The following is a 12,891-nucleotide window of genomic DNA, read 5'->3' as shown; positions in this document are numbered from 1 at the left end:
TCCCTGTGCTATACAGTAGGTCCTTGTGGGTTATCTATTTTATACGTGGTAGTGGGTATATGTTAATCCCAACTTCCTGATATAGCCCTCTGTCCATGCCCCTTTCCCCTTTGGTAACCATAAGTTTGTTTCCTATGTCTGTGAGTCTCATTCTATTTTGGAAATAAGTTCATTTGTATATTTTATTTTCTTTTACTTATTTATTGTTGTAGATTCTACACATAAGCGATATATGATATTTGTCTTTCTCTGTCTGGTTTACTTAGTATGACTATCTCTAGGTCCATCCATGTTGCTGCAAATGGCTTATTTCATTCCTTTTTATGGCTAAGTAATATTCCATTGTACGTGTACCACATGTTCTTGATCCACTCATCTGTTGATAGAAATTTAGGTTGCTTTCATGTCTTGGCTGTTGTAAATAGTGCTGCTGTGAACATTGGGATGTATGTATCTATTTGAATTACAGTTTTGTCCAGATATATGCCCAGTAGTGGGATTGCTGGATCATATGGTAATTCTGTTTTTAGTTTTATAAGGACCCTCCATACTGTTTTCCATAGTGGCTGCACCAATTTACATTGCCACCAACAGTGTAGCAAGGTTCCTGGAAGGTTACTGATTGTTCATTCAGTTTCTTTCATAGATATAGGACTATTCAGATTATCTGTTTCTTCTTGTGTTGAGTTCTTGCAGGCTGTGTCTTTCAAGGAATAGGGCCGTTCCATCAAGGTTATTAAACTTGTGGGTATAGTTATTCATAGTATTCCATTATTACCCTTTCAACATCCATAAGAGGTGTAATGATATCCCCTAGTTCTTTGCTGATAATAATAATTTCTGTCTTCTCTAATTGTTTCCTAGTTAGCGTATGATTTTATTGATCTTTTCAGAGAGCCAGCTTTTGGTTCAATTGATGTTCTCTACCAATTTCCTGTTTTAAATTTTATTGACTTCTCCAAATTTTAGTATTTTTTTCTTCTGATTACTTTAGATTTAATTTGCCGTTTTTCTAGTTTCTTAAGGTAGAGGTTTCGATTTTTGATTTTTGATCTTGCTTCTTTTTAAATATATCCTTTCAGCGCTTTCTCTCTCTAAGCATTGCTTTCACTGCATCCCTCACATTTTTAAAAACCTTATTTATTTTACTTTTGGCTGCATTGGGTCTTCGTTGCTTCGTGCGGGCTTTCTCTAGTTGCGGTGAGCAGTGGCTGCTCTTTGTTGTGGTGCACGGGCTTCTTATTGCAGTGGCTTCTCTTGTAGCAGAGCACGGGCTCCAGGCATGTGGGCTTCAGTAGTTGTGCCTCACGGGCTCTAGAGCTCAGGCTCAGTAGTTGTGGTGCACAGGCTTTGTTGCCCTGCGGCATCCGGGATCCTAGTTCCTTGACCAGGGATCAAACCTGTGTCCGCTGCTTTGGAAGGAAGATTCTTAACTACTGCACCACCAGGGAAGTCCCCCATCTTATATCTATGTCCATGTACCCACACATCCAGAACCTCCAAGCTTTTGTGCAGATCTCCCATTCTAGCTGGTGTCCTGTCTCTTCTGCCTGAAAGACTTCCTTTCCCTTTTCTGGTAGTGCCAGTTTGCTGGGGATGGATTCTTTCAGCATTTGTGTGTCTGACTCAGTTTCCATAGTGTAGAAAGGTGCTTCCTCTTAGTATAGACATTTTCTGTGACATACAATTTTGCTCTGAGCATTTTCAATATGTTACTGCAATGTATTTGCACTGGCATTATTTCCAGTGAGAACTTATGTGTCAACCTTATGTTTGTTCATCTGTGTATTATGTGTTGTTTTTCTCTGGGTGCTTTGAAGATATTCTCTTCATCTCTGGTTTTTGTTTTGTTTTGCCTCACTGCATGGCTTGTGGGATCTTAGTTCCCTGACCAGGGATGGAACCCAGGCCCTGGGCAGTGAAAGCATGGGGTCCTAACCACTGTACAGCTGTGGAATTCCCTCATCTCTGGTTTTGAGAAATACAATTATGACAAGGCTTGGTGTAGATTTGTTTCCTGTGCTTGGTGATAGTCAGCCTTCTTAGATCTGGGCTTTATATTTTTCATTCCCTTGGAAAAATTCTTAGCAATAATTTTGATTACTATAGCTAGAAGATTTTCTTCTAGCTTCCTTCTCTCATTTGGGAATCCAACTACATGTTTAAAGGTGGGGGTCCTTTCACAGCTCACAGATGCTTTCTACATTTTCTGATACTTTATTGCAGAGTTCACATCTTTGCAGTGACCCACCCTTATGTTCACATCTCTTTTTTCTACAATATTTTATCTGCTTTTAATGCCATGTAGTGTGTGTGTGTATATATATATATATATATATATATAGTTTTAATTTATTTTATTTAGTTATTTTTGGCTGCATTGGGTCTTTGTTGCTGCACGTGGGCTTTCTCTAGTTGTGGCAAGTGGGGGCTACTCTTCGTTGTGGTGCACAGGTTTCTCATTGCGGTGGCTTCTCTTGTTGCAGAGCACGGGTTCTAGGCGTGCAGGCTCCGTAGTTGTGGCGCATGGGCTTAGTTGCTCCGCGGCATGTAGGATCTTCCTGGACCAGGGCTCAAACCTGGTCCTGTGCATTGGCAGGTGGATTCTTAACCACTGCGCCACCAGGGAAGCCCCTCCGTTCAGTATGTTTTTCATCTAAGATGTTGTAGTTTACGTGTCCTGAAGTTTGATTTGGGTCTTTAAAAATAATATCTCCATTTCTCTATATAAGGTTTTTGTCATATAGAACAGGGGTCGCCAACCCCCAGGCCTATTAGGAACCAGGCCGCACAGCAGGAGGTGAGTGGTGGGCAAGCAAGCGAAGCGTCATCTGTCCGTCCCCGTTGCTCACACTGCCGCCTGAACCTTCCCCCCTCCCACCATCCGTGGAAAAATTGTCTCCACAAATCCGATCTTTGGTGCCAAAAAGATTGGAGATCACTGATCTAGAACACAATTATAAAAGTTCCTTCTCTAATGTTAACATGGTGTCAGTGCTGGGGTGTTTCAATAGATTGATTTCTCTCATCATCATGAGTCTTGCATTTCAACCTTTTAAAAAATTTTATTTATTTTTTGGCCACACCTCGAGGCACGTGAGATCTTAGTTCCCCGATCAGGGATGGAAACCATGCCCCCTGCAATAGAAGCGCGGAGTCTTAACCACTGGACCGCCAGGGAAGTCCCTACATTTCAGCTTTTTCGAATGCCTTATATTTGATCAGATGCCAAACATTATGAACTTTACCTTGATGGGTGTTTGGTATTTTCATATTCCTGTCAATATTTGATGGACCTGAATTCATAGAATCCTGTTGTTTACTTCTTTTGGGCCTTGGGTTCCATGTCAAGAGCTTTGCACTTCTCCCTCACCGTTTATTTGCACAAAACTTCACACTTACGTCCAAACTAAAAATTCTCGAAAATAATATTCCAATTGGAAAAATCGGCCTGTGTTCTTTTTTGTTTTTTAATTTATTATTTTTTATTTTATTTATTTTTGGCTGCGTTGAGCCTTTGTTGCTGTGCACATGCTTTGTCTAGTTGCGGCGAGCGGGGACTACTCTTTGTTGTGGTGCACGGTAGGCCTGTGTGCTCTTAATGTCCTAGTGTTCTTCCAGGAAGATGGCCAGTCAAGACTGGTGGTGGCTGTTCTGATTTCCCTCTGGGTTTCTGACAGTTTGGAAGGTGCATTAAAAAGAATACCACCTCCCCAGCCCTTCAGTGTTTTCCCATTGTTAGCCACGTCTGTAGATCTGATGCTTGTCTCATGTGCTGATAGCTGTGTTGGGCAAGGAAAAGGGAGGTAAAAATAGTTGTTGTCAGTTGAAATGGGTGATCTTGATGCAGACATGGTTCATTTCTGTGATTTCTTCATAGTGCACATGGGGACGAAATAAACCAGGAATGGTCACAGTCTAACTGCTGGGGAAATAAGTTCAAGATGTCAAAGGTGCTTGGGGAATTCCCTGGCAGTCCAGTGCTTAAGACTCCATGCTTCCACTTTAGGGGGCGTGGGTTCAATCTGTGGTTGGGGAACTAGGATCTTGCATGCTGCTGTGGCTTGGGAAAAAAAAAAAAAAAGATGTCACAGGTGCTTTTAGATCTATGGGATGTGATGAGATCAGTGAACAAGAGGACTCTGGATAGAGTGGAAAGGTCTGACTCCTAAGGCTTAGGTTTGAAGCTGGGGGACGACAGAGCCTTGGGTGAACATAGTATGACTGAGTCCAGTTCCCCTGGGCTGTGAGCTGCACCAGCCTTCCTGCTCGCACTGGAGGACGTGGGTTTGTTGCTCTAAAATATGTGTTCTGTTTCAGGACTCAGTGGTCTTTGAGGATGTGGCTGCGGACTTCACCTGGGCAGAGTGGGCTGTGCTAAGTCCTACTCAGAGGGACTCTACAGAGAATGTGATGCTTCGAACCTTCAGGATCTTGGCCTCAGCAGGTAGGGGTGGCATCATTCCTTCACTTGTCCTTTTAGAGAACAACTTACCTTACTCTGTTGACCTTGTTCCAAGATTTGGGCTGAGAAACGGGCACATGTTAGCAAACACACAGACGTGTTCAGAGGCCTCATGGAGCCTTGAGACTAATGAACAGCTTTACGAAAACAAAGATCTGCTTAAACATCGTTTAAGATGTTTTAAGCTGACTTTTTTTTTTTTGCTGTACACGGCCCTCTCACCGTTGTGGCCTCTCCCGTTGTGGAGCACAGGCTTCACGTGCCGGCTCAGCGGCCATGGCTCTCGGGCCCAGCCGCTCCGCGACATATGGGATCTTCCCGGACCGGGGCATGAACCCGTGTCCCCTGCCTCGGCAGGCGGACTCTCAACCACTGCGCCACCAGGGAAGCCCTAAGCTGACTTTTAAAAAAAAATATTTGGCTGCACTGGGTCTTAGTTGTGGCACGCGGGATCTTCATTGCCACGTGCGAGATCTTGCTTGCAGCATGCGGTTATCTAGTTCCCCCACCAGGGATCAAACCCAGGCCCCCCGTGCATTGGGAGCGTGGAGCCTTAACCACTGGACCACCAGGGAAGTCCCTAAGCTGAATTTTATTTCTCCTTTGTGGCTCCTGAAACTGATAAGTGAGCATAGTTTTCAAATGTTGGGTTGGGGCATCCTTATCCGAGGAATACTATGCTTAAGACACACTGCAGCATCAAAAACAAACAGTCACAAATATTGGGAAATGTGTAGTTATAATAATCGTGAAAAACTATCAGTCCTTATATCATTAATGATTATGAATTTTAAAAATATTTATTTATTTATGGCCGCGTTGGATCTTCGTTGTGGTGCGCTGGCTTCTCATTGCAGTGGCTTCTCTTGTAGCAGAGCATGGACTCTAGGCGCACAGGCTTCAGTAGTTGTGGCTCACAGGCTCAGTAGTTGTGGCTCGCGGGCTCTAGAGCTCAGGCTCAGTAGTTGTGGTGCACAGGCTTAGTTGCCCTGCGGCATCCGGGATCCTAGTTCCCTGACCAGGGATCAAACCTGTGTCCCCTGCATTGGAAGGAAGATTCTTAACTACTGTACCACCAGGGAAGTCCCCCATCTTACATCTATGTCCATGTAGCCACACATCCAGAACCTCCAAGCTTTTGTACAGATCTCCCATTCTAGCTGGTGTCCTGTCTCTTCTGCCTGATTGACTTCCTTTCCCTTTTCTGGTAGTGCCAGTTTGCTGGGGATGGATTTTTTTCAGCATTTGTGTGTCTGACTCAGTTTCCATAGTGTAGAAAGGTGCTTCCTCTTAGTATAGACATTTTCTGTGACATACAATTTTTCTGAGTATTTTCAATATGTTACTGCAATGTGTTTGCACTGGCATTATTTCCAGTGAGAACTCATGTATCAACCTTATGTTTGTTCATCTGTGTTATGTGTTGTTTTTCTCTGGGTGCTTTCAAGATATTCATCTGTGGTTTTTGTTTTGTTTTGCCTCACTGCATGGCTTGTGGGATCTTAGTTCCCTGACCAGGGATGGAACCCAGGCCCTGGGCAGTGAAAGCATGGAGTCCTAACCACTGTACAGCTGGGGAATTCCCTCATCTCTGGTTTTGAGAAATACAATTATGACAAGGCTTGGTGTAGATTTCTTTGTTTCCTGTGCATGGTGATTGTCAACCTTCTTAGATCTGGGCTTTATATTTTTCATTCCCTTGGAAAAATTCTTAGCAATAATTTTGATTATTATAGCTAGAAGATTTTCTTCTAGCTTCCTTCTCTCATTTGGGAATCCAGTTACATGTGTAGTTGGTTGTTAGGGGTCCTTTCACAGCTCACAGATGCTCTCTACATTTTTTTTGTTTTACAACTTTATTGGAGTATATTTGCTTCACAACCGTGTATTAGTTTCTGCTTTATAACAAAGTGAAACAGTTATACATATACATCTGTTCCCATATCTCTTCCCTCTTGCGTCTCCCTCCCTCCCACCCTCCCTATCCCACCCCTCCAGGCGGTCACAAAGCACTGAGCTGATCTCCCTGTGCTATGCGGCTGCTTCCCACTAGCTATCTACCTTACGTTTGGTAGTGTATATATATCCATGCCAGTCTCAGGTTACCCTTCCTCCTCCCCATATCCTCAAGTCCATTCTCAAGTAGGTCTGTGTCTTTACTCCTGTTTTACCCCTAGGTTCTTCATGGCATTTTTTTCTTAAATTCCATATATATGTTAGCGTACGGTATTTGTCTTTCTCTTTCTGACCTACTTCACTCTGTATGACAGACTCTAGGCCTATCCATCTCATTACAAATAGCTCAATTTCGTTTCTTTTTATGACTAATATTCCATTGTATATATGTGCCACATCTTCTTTATCCATTCATCGGATGATGGACACTGAGGTTGTTTCCATCTCCAGGCTATTGTAAATAAAGCTGCAGTGAACAGTTTGGTACATGACTCTTTTTGAATTATGGTTTTCTCAGGGTATATGCCCAGTAGTGGGATTGCTGGGTCATATGGTAGTTCTATTTGTAGTTTTTTAAGGAACCTCCATACTGTTCTCCATAGTGGCTGTTATCAATTCACATTCCCACCAGCAGTGCAAGAGTGTTCCCTTTTCTCCACACCCTCTCCAGCATTTATTGTTTCTAGATTTCTTGATGATGGCCATTCTGACTGGTGTGAGATGATATCTCATTGTAGTTTTGATTTGCATTTCTCTAACGATTAATGATGTTGAGCATTCTTTCATGTGTTTGTTGGCAGTCTGTATATCTTCTTTGGAGAAATGTCTATTTAGGTCTTCTGCCCATTTTTGGATTGGGTTGTTTGTTTTTTTGTTATTGAGCTGCATGAGCTGCTTATAAATTTTGGAGATTAATCCTTTGTCAGTTGCTTCATTTGCAAATATTTTCTCCCATTCTGAGGGTTGTCTTTTGGTCTTGTTTATGGTTTCCTTTGCTGTGCAAAAGCTTTGAAGTTTCATTAGGTCCCATTTGTTTATTTTTGTTTTTATTTCCATTTCTCTAGGAGGTGGGTCAAAAAGGATTTTGCTGTGATTTATGTCATAGAGTGTTCTGTTTTCCTCTTAGAGTTTGATAGTTTCTGGCCTTATATTTAGGTCTTTAATCCATTTTGAGCTTATTTTTATGTATGGTGTTAGGGAGTGATCTAATCTCATACTTTTACATGTCCCTGTCCAGTTTTCCCAGCACCACTTATTGAAGAGGCTGTCCTTTCTCCACTGTACATTCCTGCTTCCTTAATCAAAGATAAGGTAACCATATGTGCGTGGGTTTATCTCTGGGCTTTCTATCCTGTTCAGTTGATCTATCTTTCTGTTTTTGTGCCAGTACCATACTGTCTTGATTACTGTAGCTTTGTAGTATAGTCTGAAGTCAGGGAGCCTGATTCCTCCACTTCCGTTTTTGTTTCTCAAGATTGCTTTGGCTATTCGGGCTCTTTTGTTTTTCCATACAAATTGTGAAATTTTTTGTTCTAGTTCTGTGAAAAATGCCAGTGGTAGTTTGATAGGGATTGCATTGAATCTGTAGATTGCTTGGCTAGTAGAGTCATTTTCACAATATTGATTCTTCCAATCCAGGAACATGGTATATCTCTCCATCTATTTGTATCATCTTTAATTTCTTTAATCAGTGTCTTATAATTTTCTGCATACAGGTCTTTTGTCTCCTTAGGTAGGTTTATTCCTAGATATTTTATTCTTTTTGTTGCAATGGTAAATGGGAGTGTTTTCTTGATTTTACTTTCAGATTTTTCATCATTAGTGTACAGGAATGCCAGAGATTTCTGTGCATTAATTTTGTATCCTGCTACTTTACCAGATTCATTGATTAGCTCTGGTAGTTTTTTTTTTTTTTTTTTTTTTTTTTTTTTTTTTTTTTTGCGGTATGCGGGCCTCTCACTGTTGTGGCCTCCCCCGTTGCGGAGCACAGGCTCCGGACGCGCAGGCTCCGGACGCGCAGGCTCAGCGGCCATGGCTCACGGGCCCAGCCGCTCCGCGGCATATGGGATCCTCCCAGACCGGGGCACGAACCCGTATCCCCTGCATCGGCAGGCGGACTCTCAACCACTTGCGCCACCAGGGAGGCCCTCTGGTAGTTTTCTGGTAGCATCTTTTGGATTCTCTATGTATAGTATCATGTCATCTGCAAACAGTGAGAGCTTTACTTCTTCTTTTCCGATTTGGATTCCTTTTCCTTTTCTTCTCTGATTGCTGTGGCTAAAACTTCCAAAACTATGTTGAATAAGAGTGGTGAGAGTGGGCAGCCTTGTCTTGTTCCTGATCTTAGTGGAAATGGTTTCAGTTTTCCACCACTGAGGATGATGTTGGCTGTGGGTTTGTCAATATATGGCCTTTATTATGTTGAGGAAAGTTCACTCTATGCCTACTTTCTGCAGGGTTTTTATCATAAATGGGTGTTGAATTTTGTCAAAAGCTTTCTCTGCATCTATTGAGATGATCATATGGTTTTTCTCCTTCAATTTGTTAATATGGTGTATCACATTGATTGATTTGCATATATTGAAGAATCCTTGCATTCCTGGAATAAACCCCACTTATCATGGTGTATGATCCTTTTAATGTGCTGTTGGATTCTGTTTCCTGTTATTTTGTTGAGGATTTTTGCATCTATGTTCATCAGTGATATTGGCCTGTAGTTTTCTTTGTGACATCCTTGTCTGGTTTTGGTATCAAGGTGATGGTGGCCTCGTAGAATGAGTTTGGGAGTGTTCCTCCCTCTGCTGTATTTTGGAAGAGTTTGGGAAGGATAGGTGTTAGCTCTTCTCTAAATGTTTGATAGAATTCACCTGTGAAGCCATCTGGTCCTGGGCTTTTGTTTGTTGGAAGATTTTTAATCACAGTTTCAATTTCAGTGCTTGTGATTGGTCTGTTCATTTTTCTATTTCTTCGTGATTCAGTCTTGGCAGGTTGTGCATTTCTAAGAATTTGTCCATTTCTTCCAGGTTGTCCATTTTATTGGCATAGAGTTGCTTGTAGTAATCTCTCATGATCCTTTGTATTTCTCCAGTGTCAGTTGTTACTTCTCCTTTTTCATTTGTAATTCTATTGATTTGAGTCTTCTCCCTTTTTTTCTTGATGAGTCTGGCTAATGGTTTGTCAATTTTGTTTATCTTCTCAAAGAACCAGCTTTTAGTTTGATTGATCTTTGCTATCGTCTCCTTCATTTCTTTTTCATTGATTTCTGATCTGATCTTTATGATTTCTTTCCTTCTGCTAGCTTTAGGGGTTTTTTGTTCTTCTTTCTCTAATTGCTTTAGGTGCAGGGTCAGGTTGTTTGCTCGAGATGTTTCCTGTTTCTTAAGGTGGGATTGTATTGCTATAAACTTCCCCCTTAGAACTGCTTTTGCTGCGTCCCATAGGTTTTGGGTCGTCGTGTCTCCATTGTCATTTGTTTCTAGGTATTTTTAAATTTCCTCTTTGATTTCTTCAGTGATCACTTCGTTATTGAGTAGTGTATTGTTTAGCCTCCATGTGTTTGTATTTTTTACAGATCTTTTCCTGTAATTGATGTCTAGTCTCATAGCATTGTGGTCGGAAAAGATACTTGATACAATTTCAATTTTCTTAAATTTACCAAGGCTTGATTTGTGACCCAAGATATGATCTATCCTGGAGAATGTTCCATGAGCACTTGAGAAAAATGTGTATTCTGTTGTTTTTGGATGGAATGTCTATAAATATCAATTAAGTCCATCTTGTTTAATGTATCATTTAAAGCTTGTGTTTCCTTATTTATTTTCATTTTGGATGATCTGTCCATTGGTGAAAGTGGGGTGTTAAAGTCCCCTACTATGATTGTGTTACTGTCGATTTCCCCTTTTATGGCTGTTAGTATTTGCCTTATGTATTGAGGTGCTCCTATGTTTGGTGCATAAATATTTACAATTGTTATATCTTCTTCTTGGATCGATCCCTTTATCATTATGTAGTGTCCTTCTTTGTCTCTTCTAATAGTCTTTATTTTATTTTATTTTTTTTATTTTTATTTTTTATTTTTTTTAATTTTTTCTTTCTTTTTTTTTTTTTCTTTTTTTTGCGGTATGCGGGCCTCTCACTGTTGTGGCCTCTCCCGTTGCGGAGCACAGGCTCCGGATGCGCAGGCCCAGCGGCCATGGCTCACGGGCCCAGCCGCTCCGCGGCATATGGGATCCTCCCAGACCGGGGCACGAACCCGTATCCCCTGCATCGGCAGGCGGACTCTTAACCACTGCGCCACCAGGGAGGCCCTAATAGTCTTTATTTTAAAGTCTATTTTGTCTGATATAAGAATTGCTACTCCAGCTTTCTTTTGATTTCCATTTGCATGGAATATCTTTTTCCATCCCCTTACTTTCAATCTGTATGTGTCTCTAGGTCTGAAGTGGGTCTCTTGTAGACAGCATATATATGGGTCTTGTTTTTGTATCCATTCAGCCAATCTGTGTCTTTTGGTGGGAGCATTTAGTCCATTTACATTTAAGGTAATTATTGATATGTATGTTCCTATTCCCATTTCCTTAATTGCTTTGGGTTCGTTATTGTAGGTATATTCCTTCTGTTGTGTTTCTTGCCTAGAGAAGTTCCTTTTTTTTGTTGCATTTGTTGTAAAGCTGGTTTGGTGGTGCTGAACTCTCTCAGCTTTTGCTTGTGTGTAAACGTTTTAATTTCTCCATCAAATCTGAATGAGATACTTGCTGGGTAGAGTAATCTTGGTTGCAGGTTTTTCTCCTTCATCACTTTAAATATGTCCTGCCACTCCCTTCTGGCTTGTAGAGTTTCTGCTGAAAGATCAGCTGTTAACCTTATGGGGATTCCCTTGTATGTTATTTGTTGTTTTTCCCTTGCTGCTTTTAATATGTTTTCTTTGTGTTTAATTTTTGACAGTTTGATTAATATGTCTTGGTGTATTTCTCCTTGGATTTATTCTGTATGGGACTCTCTGTGCCTCCTGGACTTGATTAACTACTTCCTTTCCCATATTAGGGAAGTTTTCAACTATAATCTCTTCAAATATTTTCTCAGTCCCTTTCTTTTTCTCTTCTTCTTCTGGAACCCCTATAATTCGAACGTTGGTGCGTTTAATGTTGTCCCAGAGGTCTCTGAGACTGTCATCAGTTCTTTTCATTCTGTTTTCTTTATTCTACTCTGCAGCAGTTATTTCCACATTTTATCTTCCAGGTCACTTATCCGTTCTTCTGCCTCAGTTATTCTGCTATTGATCCCATCTAGTATTCTTAATTTCATTTATTGTGTTGCTCATTGTTGCCTGATTCATCTTTAGTTCTTCTAGGTCCTTGTTAACTGTTTCTTGCATTTTGTCTATTCTATTTCCAAGATTTTGGATCATCTTTACTATCATTATTCTGAATTCTTTTTCAGGTAGACTGCCTATTTCCTCTTCATTTGTTAGGTCTGGTGGGTTTTTATCTTGCTCCTTCACCTGCTGTGTGTTTTTCTGTCTTCTCATTTTGCTTATGTTACTGTGTTTGCGGTCTCCTTTTTGCAGGCTGCAGGTTCGTAGTTCCCATTGTTTTTGGTGTCTGTCCCCAGTGGCCAAGGTTGTTTCAGTGGGTTGTGTAGGCTTCCTGGTGGAGGGGACTAGTGCCTGTGTTCTGGTGGATGAGGCTGGATCTTGTCTTTCTGGTGGGCAGGTCCACGTCTGGTGGTGTGTTTTGGGGTGTCTGTGGCCTTATTATGATTTTAGGCAGCCACTCTGCTAATGGGTGGGGTTGTGTTTCTGTCTTGCTAGTTGTTTGGCATATGGTGTCCAGCACTGTAGCTTGCTGGTCATTGAGTGAAGTTGGGTGCTGGTGTTGAGATGGAGATCTCTGGGAGATTTTCGCCATTTGATATTATGTGGAGCTGGGAGGTCTCTTGTTGACCAGTGTCCTGAAGTTGGCTCTCCCACCTCAGAGGCACAGCACTGACTTCTGGCTGCAGCACCAAGACCTTTCATCCACATGGCTCTGAATAAAAGGGAGAAAAAGTAGAAAGAATTAGTAGAAGTAGAAAGAAGGAAAGAAAGAAGGGAGGGAGGGAGGAAGGAGGGAAGGTAGGAAAAAAAGAGAAGATAAAGTAAAATAAAGTATGATAAAATATAATAAAGTTATTATAATAAATAATTATTTTAAAGAAATTTAAAAAAAACGGATGGATAGAACCCTGGGACAAATAGTGGAAGCAAAGCTATATAGACAAAATCTCACACAGAAGCATACACATACACATTCACAAAAAGAGGAAAAGGGGAAAAAATCATAAATCTTGTTCTCAAAGTCCACCTCCTCAATTTGGGGTCATTTGTTGTCTAAGGGAGGGAGGGAGGGAAGGAAGGAAAGAAGATAAAGTAAAATAAAATGAAGTTATTAAAATAAAAAATAATTATGAAAAAAAATTTTTTAAAAACCAAA

The 12,891-nt window shown here is 41.1% G+C and overlaps 1 long non-coding RNA gene across 3 annotated transcripts in view; it reads left to right on the top strand.

The window, feature by feature from the left end:
• The window catches only part of LOC132487039 (uncharacterized), a 61,329-nt gene that overhangs the window by 32,583 nt on the left and 15,855 nt on the right, over nucleotides 1–12,891 (top strand). For all 3 annotated transcript variants that reach the window (XR_009531500.1, XR_009531502.1, XR_009531501.1), the window contains one exon: nucleotides 4,321–4,447. This is a non-coding gene — a long non-coding RNA (uncharacterized LOC132487039). The remainder of the gene's footprint in view (nucleotides 1–4,320; nucleotides 4,448–12,891) is intronic.

The sequence above is a fragment of the Mesoplodon densirostris genome, chromosome 3 (genome assembly GCF_025265405.1).
Source record: "Mesoplodon densirostris isolate mMesDen1 chromosome 3, mMesDen1 primary haplotype, whole genome shotgun sequence".
In the NCBI taxonomy this organism is placed as follows: Eukaryota; Metazoa; Chordata; class Mammalia; order Artiodactyla; family Ziphiidae; genus Mesoplodon; species Mesoplodon densirostris.
Note: the sequence above shows the minus strand (reverse complement) of the source record. Positions and strands in the feature narration are given on the sequence as shown.